This window comes from Protopterus annectens, chromosome 13.part0, assembly GCF_019279795.1.
Source record: "Protopterus annectens isolate FY-2018-M chromosome 13.part0, PAN1.0, whole genome shotgun sequence".
Taxonomy (NCBI): domain Eukaryota; kingdom Metazoa; phylum Chordata; order Ceratodontiformes; family Protopteridae; genus Protopterus; species Protopterus annectens.
In genome coordinates this window covers 899,612,114-899,628,077 of record NC_056747.1, presented here as the reverse complement: position 1 = coordinate 899,628,077, position 15,964 = coordinate 899,612,114, and the positions used below count along the sequence as shown (strand labels likewise).

Genomic DNA, 15,964 nt, shown 5'->3' with positions numbered 1-15,964 from the left:
AGTGTTTGCACTTTATTATCAGTAGTAATGTAACATTTGATGTTATGTTGTACGTATTTCAACTTGATTCTTGCTTGTTGTGTTCGGAGCCGATACTCTGCTTCGACTCGGCCATATCCTAAAGCTCGAGAGCTGCCACTCGCTTGAGACTAGACCTTATCCCAACAAGCCTAGCGAGAGTTACCCAGATCTCGTTTGCCGCTTGAAGCTTTGGGATTGTCTTGCGACGGGCTCAGGCTAAGTTGTAATCTGAAGTAGGAACTTCATTTGTCAGCAACCTGTGGGATACGGATCCGATCTCGGATCCGAGCCGGCAACTTCTAACATAGCATAGATCCGAGCTCCTAGCTCCTCCCCCTTACCCATAATCCCCTGCCTGCCCTAACTGACCTCAGATCTAGTTTGCCGCTCTTCAAGCAACAGCTAGGTTCAGAGCTCTTGGAGTTTTGTGAGGAAAAAAGTTTTTGTATTTTTTCTTCTGAGTGACTGGTTGTGTGTGTGATAGGTTTACCCTTTCTCCTTTTTATATATATATATATATAACATACTTGTTTTAATTTAAGTATAATTCTCCCTCCCCCGCTGGTCGTAGCGTGTGTGTGTGACTGAATTAGGGGCCTAGTGAGTGTGCTTTCCTACAGTATGTCGGAGGCCCCTAAGGCAGTTTTTTCGAAATGCACTGAGTGTGGTCACAAGCTTTCACCGGCTAATGGCCACACTCTGTGCATTAGGTGCCTTGGGGTTGAACACCTCTCTTCGGATTGCGCGATTTGCGCGATGTTCAACCCCAGGGCACTCAGGGATCGAAGGTCGAAGCTAGTTCTGGCGGGCCTTCTACCCCCAGACTCTGCTTCGGCCTCCGGTGCTTCGTTGCCCGCTACCCTCCCCTCCCCGGTAGCGGTCACCCCTGCCTCCCTTCCTCCGACCGGGACTCAACCTCCGGAGGATAGGGAGGCCAGGAAAGAGAAGCGGCGGGAGAAGCACCTTAAGCGGCGGGCCGTGGACTCTTCATCGGCCCCCGCCCGCCAAGAGGGCTTCCCCGTCCAAGTCTTCTTGATCTCCTCCTCCTCCTCCTCGGATCCGATCCCCTTGTTTCTCCCCGGGACCCAAGGAGGAGGTGATCCGGTCCCCGTCGAGGTCATCGAGGCGACACTCCAGGTCTGCCTCTGTGGCCTCGTCGAGGTCCACTTTTAACATGTCTGATGTGGATATGGACCGGATGATGAGGAGATTCATCCAGGCCCAGATGCAGATGGGAGTGCTCTTGCCTCCCCTCTGGGGGCTGACCCTTTTCGCTCCTATAGCTCCTTCTCCAACCCGCATTCCGGGCTCGGAGCCGAGCCACGTTGGATCCGGGGGTAGGTCGGAGCTGACCGTGCTGGGCACGTTGGCTCCGACTATTCCCTCGAGTCTGTCGGATCCGACCTCTCGGAGCCGTGGGCCGAGCTTCAGATCCGAGGGATTCGGTGTGCTTTCGGCTCCATCCCGGTCAGAGCACACTGGTCCTTCGGATCTGACGTTCTCGGCGCCGGGTCCGATCCCCGCTTCGGATCCGAGTGGGAATCGGATGTCAGATCCGTCTGAGAGTGGCTCCCCCTCTGCTTTCGCTGCGGTGGAGAGGGCACTGTCGAGTGCTTCCAGGCCTCCGGTCCTGGCTTCGGCTCCCTCCTGCATGCCTTCTCATCTGGTCCTGGCTCCCCTCATCCGGCCCTCTGGGCATCCTGCCTCAGCACCTTTAGGAGTTCCAGTGGAACAGGTTACAGCCCGTGAGGACTCCTCGGACAGCCCCCCCTGAGGAGATTCCCCACAAGGCAAAGTGCAAAAGGAGGCACATAGACTCCCCTGAGAGTCTCACAGAAGATATGGACTTGGATGAAGGGGAAGGCTCCCCGAGATCACCCCCTGAGGATGTCTCCTTTGGAGACATCATGGAAATGCTCAAAATCAGAGGTGGGTGGTCTGCCCCCAAGGCTTCCTCTGATGAGTCCGTATTCCTTGAGGCGTTCAAGGCAGGACCATCTACCTCTTGGGTGTCCCCTCCACCCGACCCCCTGGTGGATCTCATATCCTCTAGGGCTTGGAAGGAACCGGACACCGTAGAGCCGATCCCCAAGCGCCCAGACAAAATTTTGAGCCCCCCTGCAGAGAGATCACATTGGAGCAGAGGTCCCCCTGTGGATGCCATGTTGGTGGCTGCAGCCACTAAGAAAGAGTTGGCTCAGGAGAGCCCCACGGTTCATCCTCCAAGCAAGGAGTCTCGCGCGATGGACCATCTTGGGAAGCGGGCCTTCAGTTCAGTGACCTTCTCTGTGAAGGCCTTGAACTATATGGCACACCTAATTAAGGAATACGCTGCTTCCCCCCCGGGGTCCATGTCGGAGGGAGATGAGAATTTGTACTCTTCCCGAATGGCCACCCTCCACTCTATCTCTAATACCTCTATGCGGCTATTGTCTCATGCTACAGAGGGAGCCGCTAGAGCAGGCGGAGTCGGGCTTGTCATGAGGAGACAGGCCTGGCTCCGTCACTGTGACTTCTCGTAACCCTTTAAGGCGTCATTCGCGAATGCCCCTTTTGATGGTTCTGCACTGTTCGGCAAAACCATTCGCGACACTCTTGTCCAGAGTGAGAAAGACGGGAAGACCTTGTCTGCCGTTGGAGTCCGCTTCTCTGCGCCCCAGAGGTCCTTTTCCAAGAACCAAAAGGGTCAGAAGAAGATGTGGTTCCGAAAATCGCATCAATCTCAGTCTGCTCAGGACAACCAGTCCTCTCGTGGCAGAGGAGGTCAGGGAGGACGCCGCCCCAGAGGCAGAGGGGGTCCGAGGAATTTTGGGTCCAGAGAACCTTTCTCTGAGAGGTCCATGCAGAACCCCTGAGGGGTTTCCCGACTGCTCCACTCTGGAGGCAGTTGGGGGGAGTTTTTCAAAGCACCTGGCAAAATGGGAGTCCATAACAACAGATCGCTGGGTGCTTCGCATTATATCCAGAGGTTACCTAATTCCCTTCATAGCCAACCCCAGAATCATCAGCCTTCCCGACGTCCCACCCAGTCAAAAGAAGGCGGCCACTGCAGAAATTCATCAGCTTTTACAAAAAAGAGCCATCCAGCCCGTCCCCCCAGATCAAGTCGGATCAGGGTTTTACTCCAGGTTCTTTCTGGTGCCAAAAAAGACGGGGGACTTGAGGTCCATCCTCGACCTCTCTTTCCTAAATCTGGCGGTACCCAAACAAAAGTTCCGAATGGTCACGTTGCAATCCGTCCTCCCCTTATTGCGGGAGGACGACTGGATGTGCTCTATAGACCTCAAGGATGCGTACTATCACGTTCTAGTGGACAGGCGTTCCAGGAGGTTCCTCCGCTTCCGGCTGGGAGCCAGTCACTTTCAATTCAGGGTCCTCCCCTTCGGTCTCACCTCAGCCCCCAGGGTGTTCACCAAGGTCCTAGCGGTAGTAGTGGCCCACCTGAGACTCCAGGGAATTCAGGTCTTTCCATACCTGGACGACTGGCTCCTCACAGCCCCAACAAGGCATCTACTTTGCTCAGGCAGGGACTATTTTCTCGGTCTGGCTCCACTATTAGGATTAACCATCAACATGACCAAATCCTCTATCATCCCTACACAGATGCTAGATTTTATAGGGGCAAGACTGGATTCCAGACCGATGCTTGCATTCTTGACTCCAGATCGACTTCGGAACCTGATGTTACACGTGCAGGCCATTCTTCATCTGCAAACTCCTTCGGCGGAATTTATTCTGAGGGCCCTAGGATCTATGGTGGCTGCAATCCCTCTGCTACCATTGGCCCGATTGAACATGAGGGTTCTACAGTGGACCCTCCAGGTACAATGGTCCCTGTCTTGCAACCCTCTGTCTCACCCCGTTTCCTTAAGCAAGGTTTGCAGAAAATCGCTCCTGTGGTGGCTCCAGTCTCCCAACCTCCACACGGGCCATCCCTTCTCACTACCTCCACCAGTCGACACAGTGACCATGGACGCTTCTTGCCTGGGGTGGGGTTGGGGCATTTTTCAGGCAGAACAGTCCAAGGCACTTGGAACGACGTAGAGACCTCTTTGCATATCAACGTCCTAGAAAAGAGAGCGGTGCTTTTGATGTTGCAAGCACTACACAACTTTCTTCCGGTAGGTACAATTGCGGTACAGACAGACAACATGTCGGTAGTCTGGTACATCAACAAACAGGAGGGAACCAGGTCTTACCCCCTTTGCCGCGAGGCCATGTGAGTGTGGGAATGGGCGATTTCCACCAACCGCTTTCTCATAGCAACGCACATTCCGGGACGGTCCAACATTTTAGCGGACAGGCTCAGTCATACTATCCTGACTCCTTACGAGTGGTCTCTCAACCACCGAGTGGCAGAGCAAGTATTTGCCCGATGGGGGCGACCTTGTTGCGATCTTTTTGCCTCTCCTTCAAACACAAAATGCAATGATTACTTCGCTCTGATCCCCCCTCCGGGGAAGTCCCAGAGAGACTCTCTAGTTCATGCTTGGCCTCCCGGTCTGCTTTATGCTTACCCTCCTCTACCCCTGATGTTGAAATTGTTACAGAAAGCCAGGCAGCTGGGGAGCAGAATGATCCTCATTGCCCCAGTCTGGCCTCATCAGACGTGGTTCCCTTACCTATGGTCTCACCTAGTGTATCCACCATGGATTCTGGATCCCATTCCGGATCTCATCTCTCATCCTCTCGGTCTTCTGACTCTGAACCTGGTCAACCTCAAGCTGACGGCTTGGTTGCTCCAGTTCCACTCCTCATAAGGACTCCCGGGATCTCATCACCGGTCAAAGCCATTCTTGTAGCAGGTCACAAGCCTTCCACCAGGAAGGTTTATTGGAGTAAGTGGAAACGTTTCACCATTTGGGCAAAACACCGTCGTTTAGACCCATTTACAGCCCCGATATCATCAATTCTAGATTTTCTAACCTCTCTCTTTCACCAGGGGGCTAGTTCTTCCACAGTCAAGGTACAGCTGGCAGCAATCTCATACTACCATGTGGGGCAAGAGTCTGGTCCTATTATCACTTCCAAACTGTGTAAGACCTTCCTCAAGGGCACCTTCCTCCTTAGGCCTCCAGTTAAAAGGTGGTACCCCCATGGGATTTATCCTTAGTCTTGCAGGCCTTGACTGGTCCCCCATTCGAACTGGCTGCCACGGTTGATCTCAAATTTCTCTCTTGGAAGACAGCCTTTTGGTGGCCATAACTTCAGCCAAATGGGTATCGGAATTGCAAGCCCTTTGTGTCAAACCACCATATTTGGTTTTTCACCCGGATAGGGTTTACCTCAGAATCAACCCGTCCTTTCTACCCAAGGTATCTTCAGAAGCGAACATCAATCAATCCATCAATCTCCCAGTGTTTTTCCCCAACTTTCATAACAAAGGAGAGTACAAGCTTCATTCCTTGGACGTACACAGACAATTACGTTTTTATATCCACAGAACTGCTGGTCATAGGCAATCCGATCAGTTGTTTATCTCCTTTGCCAAAAGTAATTTCGGAAAATCAGTTTCTAAGATTTCTCTAGATGGATCTCGAGTTGTATTCTGTTAGCATATCAGAGTAAGGCCTAGACCTCAAGGAGTCCGTGCTTATTCTACTAGGGCGTTGCCACTTCTGGCCTTGCTAGGGTTCCACTGGATGACATTTGTTCCGCAGCCACTTGGGCTTCATCTCACACCTTTATCAGCCATTTATAAAGTAGATGTTGTTTCCTGAGGTAGAGCATCCTTTGGCTCTGGGTGCTCGAATATCCTTCCATGAAGGCCACCCAAGACTTAGGTAGCTGGGGACTCTGTCCCACAGGTTGCTGACAAATGAAGTTCCTACTTCAGATTAAGAAGTTATGTACTCACCATAATGTTCCATCTGAGTAGGTATCTTCATTTGTCTGCAACCATTCCCCCCCCCCTCCTTCCCACTGACCGATTGGATCGCTCTTGTGTTATTAGCATATGTTCCCATTGGGACACCTGTTATCTGTTGTGCTATGGGGCAAACTTGATCTGAGGTCAGTTAGGGCAGGCAGGGGATTAGGGGTAAGGGGGAGGAGCTAGGAGCTTGGATCTATGCTATGTTAGAAGTTGCCGGCTCGGATCCGAGATCGGATCCATATCCCACAGGTTGCAGACAAATGAAAATACCTACTCAGATGGAACGTTATGGTGAGTACATAACTTCTTATTTTTTTCTTCTTTTTTTTTTTTTTTTTTGCAAGAATCTTGATATTTCTTAATTGTAGTATTCCTTGTAGTTAGGAGGTTCTGTTTAGGTGCTTCATGTCTGTCGCCCTATTTTTGCTATTTGTTGTTGAGGATGTAATTTCCCTCTGTCAGGCCTACTAATCCCCCATGAATCCGTTTGAGTTAGAGGATTCATTTTCTCCTCTTGTTTTCAGCCTGTTTTAGTTAGAGGGCCTTTTCCCCCCATTTTTACTTCCCCTTTTCCAGGGGAGCTCACCGTTTAAGTTAGAGGCATCTCCCCAGTCGGAGAAGTTGTCGTTTAACTTAGAGACCCCCCCCCCCCCGTTTTTCCATCTTCTTTAAAAAAAAAAAAAAACTCATCTTTTCGGTCTGTTTTGGCTGTTTTTTTTTCTTCCTGCTACTGTTATTAATAATTGTTGTGGTAATTACTCTGTTGTATATCAGACATGTCCAAGGAGTCGTCAAAAGAATCCAAGCCTTCAAGATTCAAAAAATGTGATTCCTGCACACACAAGATGTCATTGACCGATGGCCATACTAGTTGCGTGTAATACCTGGGAGCCATTCACCTGCAGGACTCTTGTTCCATTTGTCATGGTTTTAGCTTTAAGGTCCTGTAGGACCGGAAAAATAAGTTTATTCTGAGAGGGTTACTAAAAGCGCCCTTTGAGATATCTGTGGAAGGGGATCAGGCTGGCAAATCTGATAGGCCCTCCAAGAAAGCATCTTCGTCGGCTCTGAGCTCGGAACCGTCGAAGGCTCAAGACAAGAAAACAAGTTCGTCAGATCTGAAGTCATTTGGGTCCATCAAGATACAATCTCCTTCGGTTCCTCCAGTGTCCTTGGAACTGACCAGGAGCCGTAAAAGAAACTGTTCTCCCTCCTTGGAGCCAGTGCATTCTGTACCGCAGTCTCCTCTGTTCCAGTCTGTGACAGGTAGTCACCGCTCGTCCACCCATTCCTTTCGATCATCCAGGAGCCTTTCTGATGATGATGTGGAGAGAGTGGTGAAGAGGTTACTTAGGACTCTGACCTTGGCAAAAATTTTATCGAGCCCAGCCTATGTAGATGTGGAGCCAACTGTCCAGCCTACTTTGTTGTCTATTCCTCCTTCGACTCACTTGAGTTTGGAGCCGGATTGCATGGAAGTCATTGTGGAACCATCGGACCCAAAAACCACTGGTCTCTCTGGTCCAATGTCTGCTTCGATCTCTTCGATACCACCTTCTGTCAAGGGATCTGGGGGCCGAGACTCCCTCATCGGCTCCGAGGGGGAAAGTGGGATCTGACCCTTGTCGGTTCCTACTCTCCCACTCTGGGCTTCGGTGTATGTGAGTTTGGCTCCTACAACAGCCTCGGAGCCATCGCCCTTGGTGTGGGGGACGTCTCCAGGCTCTTCAGAGCCGGATCATGGTGCCTGAGGTGATGAGTGTGCTGTACTCCCAGACTGCTCCACCCTCTGCTTCAGCTGCTCGGTCCCCTTTGGGGCTGCTGTCTTAACTCCATTCCACTCCTCCTCCATCCAAAATTTAGGGAACCAGTGCCCCAGGCCACCCCCTCTAGCAACCCCCCCTCTTCTGAAACCTCCCCAGAGTACCCCTCTGAGGAGGTCCCTCAGAAGAGGACTTGTAAGAGGAAGCGTATAGACTCCCCCGAGTCGCTCACTTCAGACACAAATTTAGAGGACTCGGACGGATCCCCACGGTCCCCCTCGGAGGATGTCTAATTTTCAGACATCCTGGAAATCCTCAGGCAGAGGGGTGGCTGGAAATCCCTTTCCCCTTCTGAAGATGAGTCCATGTACCTGGAGGCTTTTGGCTCCCAACCCTCCACCTCTTGGGTGTCTCCTCCTTTCGACCAGCTACTGGGGGTGGTCAGTCGAAAGGCGCGGAGCTCTCCAGAATCTATGGAACCGGTTCCGAGGAGGCCCAATAAATTTATCACAGCACCAGAGGACAAGCTTTTCCTGACTAAGGGTGTTCCCAGTTGATGCTATGGTGGTTGCAGCAGCCACAAAGAAGGATTTAGCAGAAACTTCTTCTGTCCATCCGCCGAACAAGAAGTCCCTTACGATGGACAGATACAGGAAAAATGTGTTTTCATCAGCGGCCTTTTCCCTTAGGTCACTGAATTATTTGTCCCATTTCACTCTTCACCAGAGGGATCTCCTGAAAGAGCTTGGAGATGCTCGTCAGGATCCTACAACTGTGGGAGCTTCAGACAAGACTGCTTCCCAGCTTGCGACCTTGTCTTATATAGTCAACTCCTTCATGCGACTCATCTCTTATGCAGCCGATGGAGTGAGCAGCGCTGCGGGCGCAAGAATTGCCTTACAAAGACATTCCTGGATGCACCTTTGCGAGTCCATGGAGCCCTTCAAGTCCTCCTTTACCAATGCCCCATTTGATGGCTCATCATTGCTCAGGTCTAAGGTAAAATAGACTCTTACCAGGTGTGAGGAAGATGGCAAAACTCTGTCTGCCATGGGAGTATATTTCTCTGCGCTTATTAGACCTTCTCCCAAAGGTCAAAAAGGCGTGAAAATGTGGTTCTGGAAATTCCAGGGAGCTTCGGCTGATGCATGTGGTGATTTTTCCCCCAGGAGCAAAGGGGGAAATAATAACGGGAGATGCCGCTCTTGTGGCAGAGGGGACCCGCAGAATCAGGGCGACAGATATGTTCTCTGGTAGGCCCTTCCAGCATTCCTAAAAGGAGGCCCGCCTGTCCACCTCTGGAGGCAGTTGGGTCAGATTGTCACTGTACCCAGAAGCCTGACAAAGTATCACAAAAGACACACGGGTACAGTCTGTAATATCCAGGGGATACAGCATTCCCTTCTCCATGCCACCTTTTCCCAGAAAACAAAAATCAGTCCTAGATATGCCACCCAATCTACAGGATCAAGCAAACCTAGAAGTTCAAATGTTGCTAGAAAAACGAGCCATCCAAGAAGTCCCCGCAGCATTTGGATCAGTAACTTACTCATGGTTCTTTTTAGTTCCAAAGAAAACAGAGTACTGGAGACCCATTTTGGATCTCAGTAGGCTGAACAAGTCTGTAAAGAAAATAAAGTTCCAGATGGTGACACTGCAGTCCATTCTTTCATTTCTGGGAAAGGACAATTGGATGTGCTTCATCGATCTCCAGGATGCGTACTACCACATTAGGATGGACAGGTGATCCAGGAGATATCTACGCTTCCAGCTGGGAGCCAGTCATTACCAGTTCAGAGCTCTGCCCTTTGGTCTTACTACAGCCTCCAAAGTGTTCAACAAATGCATAGCAGTAGTTATGGCTCACCTGAGGCGTCTAGGATTCCGGGTGTTTCCATATCTAGATGACTAGCTAATATAGGTTTTAAAAAAAAAAAGAAAGAAATCTATATTTATGCAGGGGGGCTTCACCCCCCCACACCCCCCTACTTTAATATTCTCACTCTGAGACCGCACTACAGTGAGGAAAAGGGAATGTTCCCTTATCCACACCATAGTGCAGTTCAAACATACTTTACGCGAAAGTGCTTCTTCGGTGAAAAGCACTTTCGCGCAAGTATGCCAAACCGAAATTAGTTTTGGTGATCCATATATGTATGTGTGTGTGTGTGTGTGTGTGTGTGTGTGTATATATATATATATATATATATATATATGTTTAGTCTAGTGTTATGGATTATCACAAACGAGATCTGGGTAACTCTCTCTAGGCATGTTGGGATAGGGTCTAGCCTCGAGCCAGTGGCAGTTCTCGAGTTTTAGGATACGGCTGAGTTGGAGCCGAGTATCTGCTCTGAACCCAACAAGCAAGAAAGAAGGCGAGATCATGGACAACAAACATGGAACGTTATGGTGAGTACATAACTTCTTTTTCCTTTTCATTATTGTATTGAGATGTTTCAGTTACAACACCATAATTTTCTGTAACATTTAGAGGAGTAGTAAAAAATATTTTATTACTACAATGTTAGGACACATTCCATTTTTCATGATCTTGATTTTAAGTGATGAGTATCAGTATTTCAGAATGCTTATAATCTCAGCTCTGTGGCATAGGGAGATAAAACTGTGACTATGACCCACATAACCTGAGTTTAATTAGTAGCTGAAGCACTTAAAAAGCCATTTAGGGAAGGATAGGAAGGAGTGCCAAATTCTATGTTTCCTAGCATGGGAGGGAAGGATTGGTGGTATATGGCTGTTTTGCCCACACACACACACACACACACACACACACACACACACACACACACACACACACACACACTGGATATAAAAAGTGTACACACCCCTGTTAAAATGCTAGGTTTTTGTGATATAAAAAAATAAGACCACAATAAATAATTTCAAAACTTTTCCCACCTTTATTGTGACCTATAACCTGTACATTTAAAATGAAAAACAAATCTGTTAGGGGAAAAATGTAAAAAAATAAAAAACGTACAATAAGTGGGTGCACAAGTGTGCACACCCTTAAACTAATACTTTGTTGATGCACCTTTTGATTTAATTACAGCATTCAGTCTTCTTGGGTACACACCTGCCATCAATTAAAGATACTCTTATTAACCCCAAATAAAGTTCAGCTGTCGTATTAAGGATTTTCCTGACATTTACTCAGTTGCCTTCTACAGCAAAAGCCATGGTTCGCATAGAGTTACAAAGCATCAAAGAGATCTCATTGTTGAAAGGTATAAGTCAGGAGAAGGGTACAAAACAATTTCCACAGCATTGGATATACCATGGAACACAGTGAAGACCATTATCAAAAAGTGGAGAAAATATGGGAAAACAGTAACGTTACAAAAATCTGGACATCTCCCCAAAATTGATGAAAAGACAAGATGAAAACTGGTCAGGGAGGCTGCCCAAGAGACCTACATCAACACTGAAGGAGCTTCAGGAACATGTCCTTCATGGATGCATCTGCAGTCATAACAGCTGGGTTGTCCTGTCGTCAGGCAGCCCGTCAGTCGGCCGGATTCCAAAGTCCGGGTCCGCCTCGCTGATGTCGCTCTTCATCCGACGCCATCTCTGTTGGACTTCGGTATAAAGGCATCAGCCGACGCCATCTTCCCCAGTCTTTCTTGCGCGGCGCCAAGCAAAAGCTGTTCGCAAGTGCCGGTCGGTCGGATCCAGAGATTTTCTACCGAATACTACTCAAGACTTCTAAAGCTAAGCACCCGCTGGGGACTCTTTCTTGCCTCAGCCGATGTCAGAAAAGTTAATAATTGTTTAACCTGTGGGAAACAAATACCTCATAAAGATTTCCATTCTTACTGTCTGCCTTGTTTAGGCCCAGCCCACGACGTAGCAGCCTGTTCGCCTGTGCTTCTTCAACCGAAACGCTTAGGCCGGTCGGAGTTTGCAGAACAGTTTTTCGGTTCTGACTTTGCTTACATTATGTCGCCGGAACCTCCGACTACATCTGCCAAAAACGCAAAGAAAGACCGACACTCAGGGTCCGTGGTTTCGCTGAAACCACGCTTAAGCAAATCGGCGAGTGTCTCGGTTTCGGCCGAAACCGAAAAACTGATATAGCTACAGCCGAATCTATCTCTGCACTTGAGGCCCCTGCTACAAATATTGAATCGGCCTCTGAAACTTTACCCACTGACTTATCAGACACCATTCCCCTGGATGTCTCTACCCCAGCACGTGGTGCTGCTAGGCCTCCAGCTGCCATGTCCATTAAGGCCTTCGCCAGGGCTAAAGCAGCCAAGTCTACCAAATCAGTGCCTGTTAAACCACCCTCAACCAGGCCCACTACCAGTTCTCAAATGCTCACCTTGGCAGAAGATTTGATTTCTTTAATTAGAGGATCTCAACCTCACCCAGACAGGGCCTCTCAGCCCCCAGATAAGAGACCTAGGGCAGAGCCCCTGAGCCAGTGTCCTCTGATGATTCTGCAGATGAATCAGACATTACTGACCAGCCAGAGGCTCCTTTTCTAATTTTGAGGATTCTGATGCTGAAGAATCCATTCCAGCTGCTTCCCTCCTGAAGAATTCTCCTTTGGGGAAACCTTGCATGCCATGAGAGCAGTTCCAATGGCAGCAACAAGAATTCTCAGATTCAAAAGACTTAGAACCTTTCTGCACCTTCCACAGCACAGGCCCTTAGCTATACCTCCTGTTCTTTCTGTGGTAGATGACGCTTTTAATGATGTCTGCTCTGCTCCAGACTCATTACCCCAGCCCCTGCCAAACCAGACAGATTTTACAGGGTGCCTGACACTCATCACCACCTTTACAAGGCCCCTTGCAGACACAGAAACTATATCCCAGGGTCCCAAGGCAGTTGTCGACCATAGCTAAAACCCTACTCCTTCTGAAAGGGAAGCAAGGTCATTAGACAGATGGGGTAAAAGTATACACTTCAGCTACTCTCTCAGCTAGAGCTTTAAACTGCCAGTTTCACATGATACAATACCAAGAGTTTATGCTTGATCAGTTAACTAAAAATTAACCACTGATGAAGCTCTTGACAAGAAATATGTATTAGAAATGGTAAATAACATACAACAGGTTAGTAACCATTCCTTAAAATGTGGCTATGATGCACCGGAGGCTTCATTTAGATCAGCCATGACTGGCACAGTGATAAGAAGGCATGCATGGCTAAAGGAGCAAGCTCTACCAGATCATGTTAAAGCTAAATTGTTAGATGCTCCTATGGATAAGACAAGTTTGTTTGGTGCACCTGCCCAGCAGGTTATGAAGAAAATGGAAGAAAAGGCAAAATCAGTTCAAACTGTTAAAGATTTCCTGCAGGTTCAACCCCCAAGGTTTAGCAGGAACTGGCCTGCCAAGAATTGGTCCTTTCCTGACTCCACAAGATTTCAAAGGGGCAGGAATAGACGCTCCAGAGGCAGAAACCAAACCAGAGGAAGTGCCTACAGAGGACGACAGTGGCAAGGTAACAACAGAGGCACAGACACAGCCACTGCCACTACTTCAACACAGCCACAGTGACTTACTCCTAAAACCGCCTACCAGGGAGCAAATAGCAGCTCCACTAGGCGGAAGGTTAACTTTATTTGCAAAGAACTGGCACCACATAACAAAAGACAAGTGGATTCTGCAAATTATAAATCAAGGTTACCGATTCCACTTCCACACTATACCAGTCAAAAGAGGAATGCCAAATCTACCTCCAAATCAAAAAACAGAAGCTTTACAACAGATAATGGAGTTAGCAAACATGAGAGCTGTGGAAAAAGTGCCTGCAGCAGAGAAAGGAAAGGGGTTCTACTCCAGACTGTTCCTAGTTCCAAGAAAGGAAAAAAGTTGGAGACCAATTCTCGACCTGTCCACCTTGAATACATACATCATTGTCCCAAAATTCAAAATGCTGACCCTACAGCAACTTCTTCCCATGCTGGGCAAGGAGTGTTGGCTGGTAACTCTAGATCTCAAGGAGGCATACCTGCACGTCCCTATTCGACCAATCTGCAGAAGATACCTCAGATTTCTTGCAGGATCAGAGCACTATCAATTCTCAGCATTGCCTTTTGGCTTATCTACTGCGCCCAGAGTATTCACAAAATGCCTGGCATCAGTAATCGCATACTGCAGACTGCAGGAATTCATATTTACCCATACCTGGACGACTGCCTGCTACAAGGGGACAACAAAAGCAAGTTGACAACAGATTTGCAAAGGGTCATTTACTTGCTACAAGCATTGGGATACACAGTCAATCTACAAAAGTCAAGACTGATACCATCCCAAACAAGGACATTCTTGGGAGCGGAATTGGACACAGTCAGACAGATGGCATTCCTAACTACAGAAAAACAAAAAGAACTCCCTCTTTACTTCTTGTCGCTAACAAAGCTGAACAAATTAACAGCAAGAAAAGTTCTGCAGGCCTTGGGCTTCATGGCATCATGCATAATTTTGGTTCCATTTGCCAGGCTACATATGAGAAAACTACAGTGGTACCTACGGAATTTATGGTCCCAACACAGACACAGCCTCGAAACAGAAATCCCACTAATTCCATGCTTAAAACAGGAGTTCCTATGGTGGGCCCAGGCATGCCGGTCCAACCCAGGCCTTCCCTTTCACAGATGTCAAGCAAGCCAGAGCATTACAACAGATGCTTCAGACCTAGGATGGGGCCCACATGTTGGACAAATGCGTGCAAGGATTGTGGACTCAGGATCAACTTCACCTGCACATCAACCTAAAAGAAATGCTGGCTGTAAAACTGGCTATCCAAAAGTTCAGACCATTTCTCAAAGAAGGCCAGCTGTTGATAAGGACAGACAACACCACAGTCATGTGGTACATCAACAAACAGGAGGCACTCATTCATACCCCTATGCAGAATGACTTTGGAACTGTGGACCCTGGCACTCAGCTACAACATCCAGCTGCAAGCAAGATTTGTACCAGGAAAAGAAAATACTCTAGCGGACATTTTAAGCAGGACCACATCAGATGCTCACGAATGGCACCTGCACCCGGACATCTTCAGGACCATTACAAAGAAGTGGGGAATGCCTCAGATAGATCTATTTGCATCTCCTCACAATCACCAACTCAAAAATTCTGCACAAGGACATTCCACCCACTAGCATGGAAAGTGGATTCGCTCTCCTTCAGCTGGAAGGGCCTAACAGTTTATGCATTCCCACCTCTCCCTTGATACACAAAGTACTCCTAAAAATCAAGGAAGAACATCCAAGGATAATCCTGATAGCTCCAAACTGGCCAAGACAACACTGGTATCCACTACTAAGGAGCTTGTCTCGAACAATATGTGGCCAATACCCTGATGCCTTTGATGCTAACTCAGAACAACTACAGCACCATACATCCAAACCTGAAAACCTTACAACTGACTGCATGGAACATCACATAGCAGCAGCTAATCAGGAACTTTCCCAAAGAGTTAAAGACATTATTCTTGAAGCACGCAGACCTTCAACAAGAAGAAACTACGCTGGAAAATGGAAAAGGTTTGCCAGTTGGAGTTCTGAAAGAGGAAAAGATGTGTCAAACATAGATATACCTAACATCCTGGAGTATCTGGCAACTTCTCCATTCAGGCCTGTCCTACTCCTCCATCAAGATACATGCATCAGCTATTTCAGCAGAATACAACTTTGATCCACCTGTTTTTCACACCCTCTGCTCAGACAATTTCTCAGAGGAATCAAGAATGTAAAACCTCCAAGAAAACCACCATTACCAGCTTGGGACTTAAACTGTACTAGAAAAGTTGACACTATCACCCTTTGAGCCAGCAGCAACAGCAGACTTACAACACCTGTCATGGAAAACTGCTTTCCTACTGGCAATTACCTCAGCAAGGAGGGTTTCAGAACTACAGGCCCTAATGGCAGTGCAACCCTTCCTAATCTTCCACCAAGATAGAGTATCCATGAGGACTAATCCAACATTTATGCCTAAGGTGGTATCCAGAGTGTCTTTAAACCAGGCAATCCACCTACCTACCTTCTTTCCCAACCCACAAAACAGAGGGAAAGAATACTGCATACCTTGGATGTACATAGACAGCTACGCTACTACTTGGACAGAACCAAAAGCAGCAGAAAGACTGACCAACTTTTGTGGCCTATGCAACAGGAAGAGAGGGAAAAGCTATTTCCAAACAGACAATCTCCAAATGGATAGGAAATTGCATACGATTCTGTTACTCCTTCCATGGAAAACCAATTCCACAGAACATAAGACCTCATTCTACAAGGGCAACAGCCACTACCACAGCCTTC

General features: G+C 48.2%; 1 protein-coding gene across 3 annotated transcripts in view; it reads left to right on the top strand.

Annotated features, from left to right (window-relative positions):
• NBR1 (NBR1 autophagy cargo receptor) overlaps positions 1 to 15,964 on the top strand; it is a 1,427,595-nt gene that overhangs the window by 627,553 nt on the left and 784,078 nt on the right. The window lies entirely within an intron of this gene.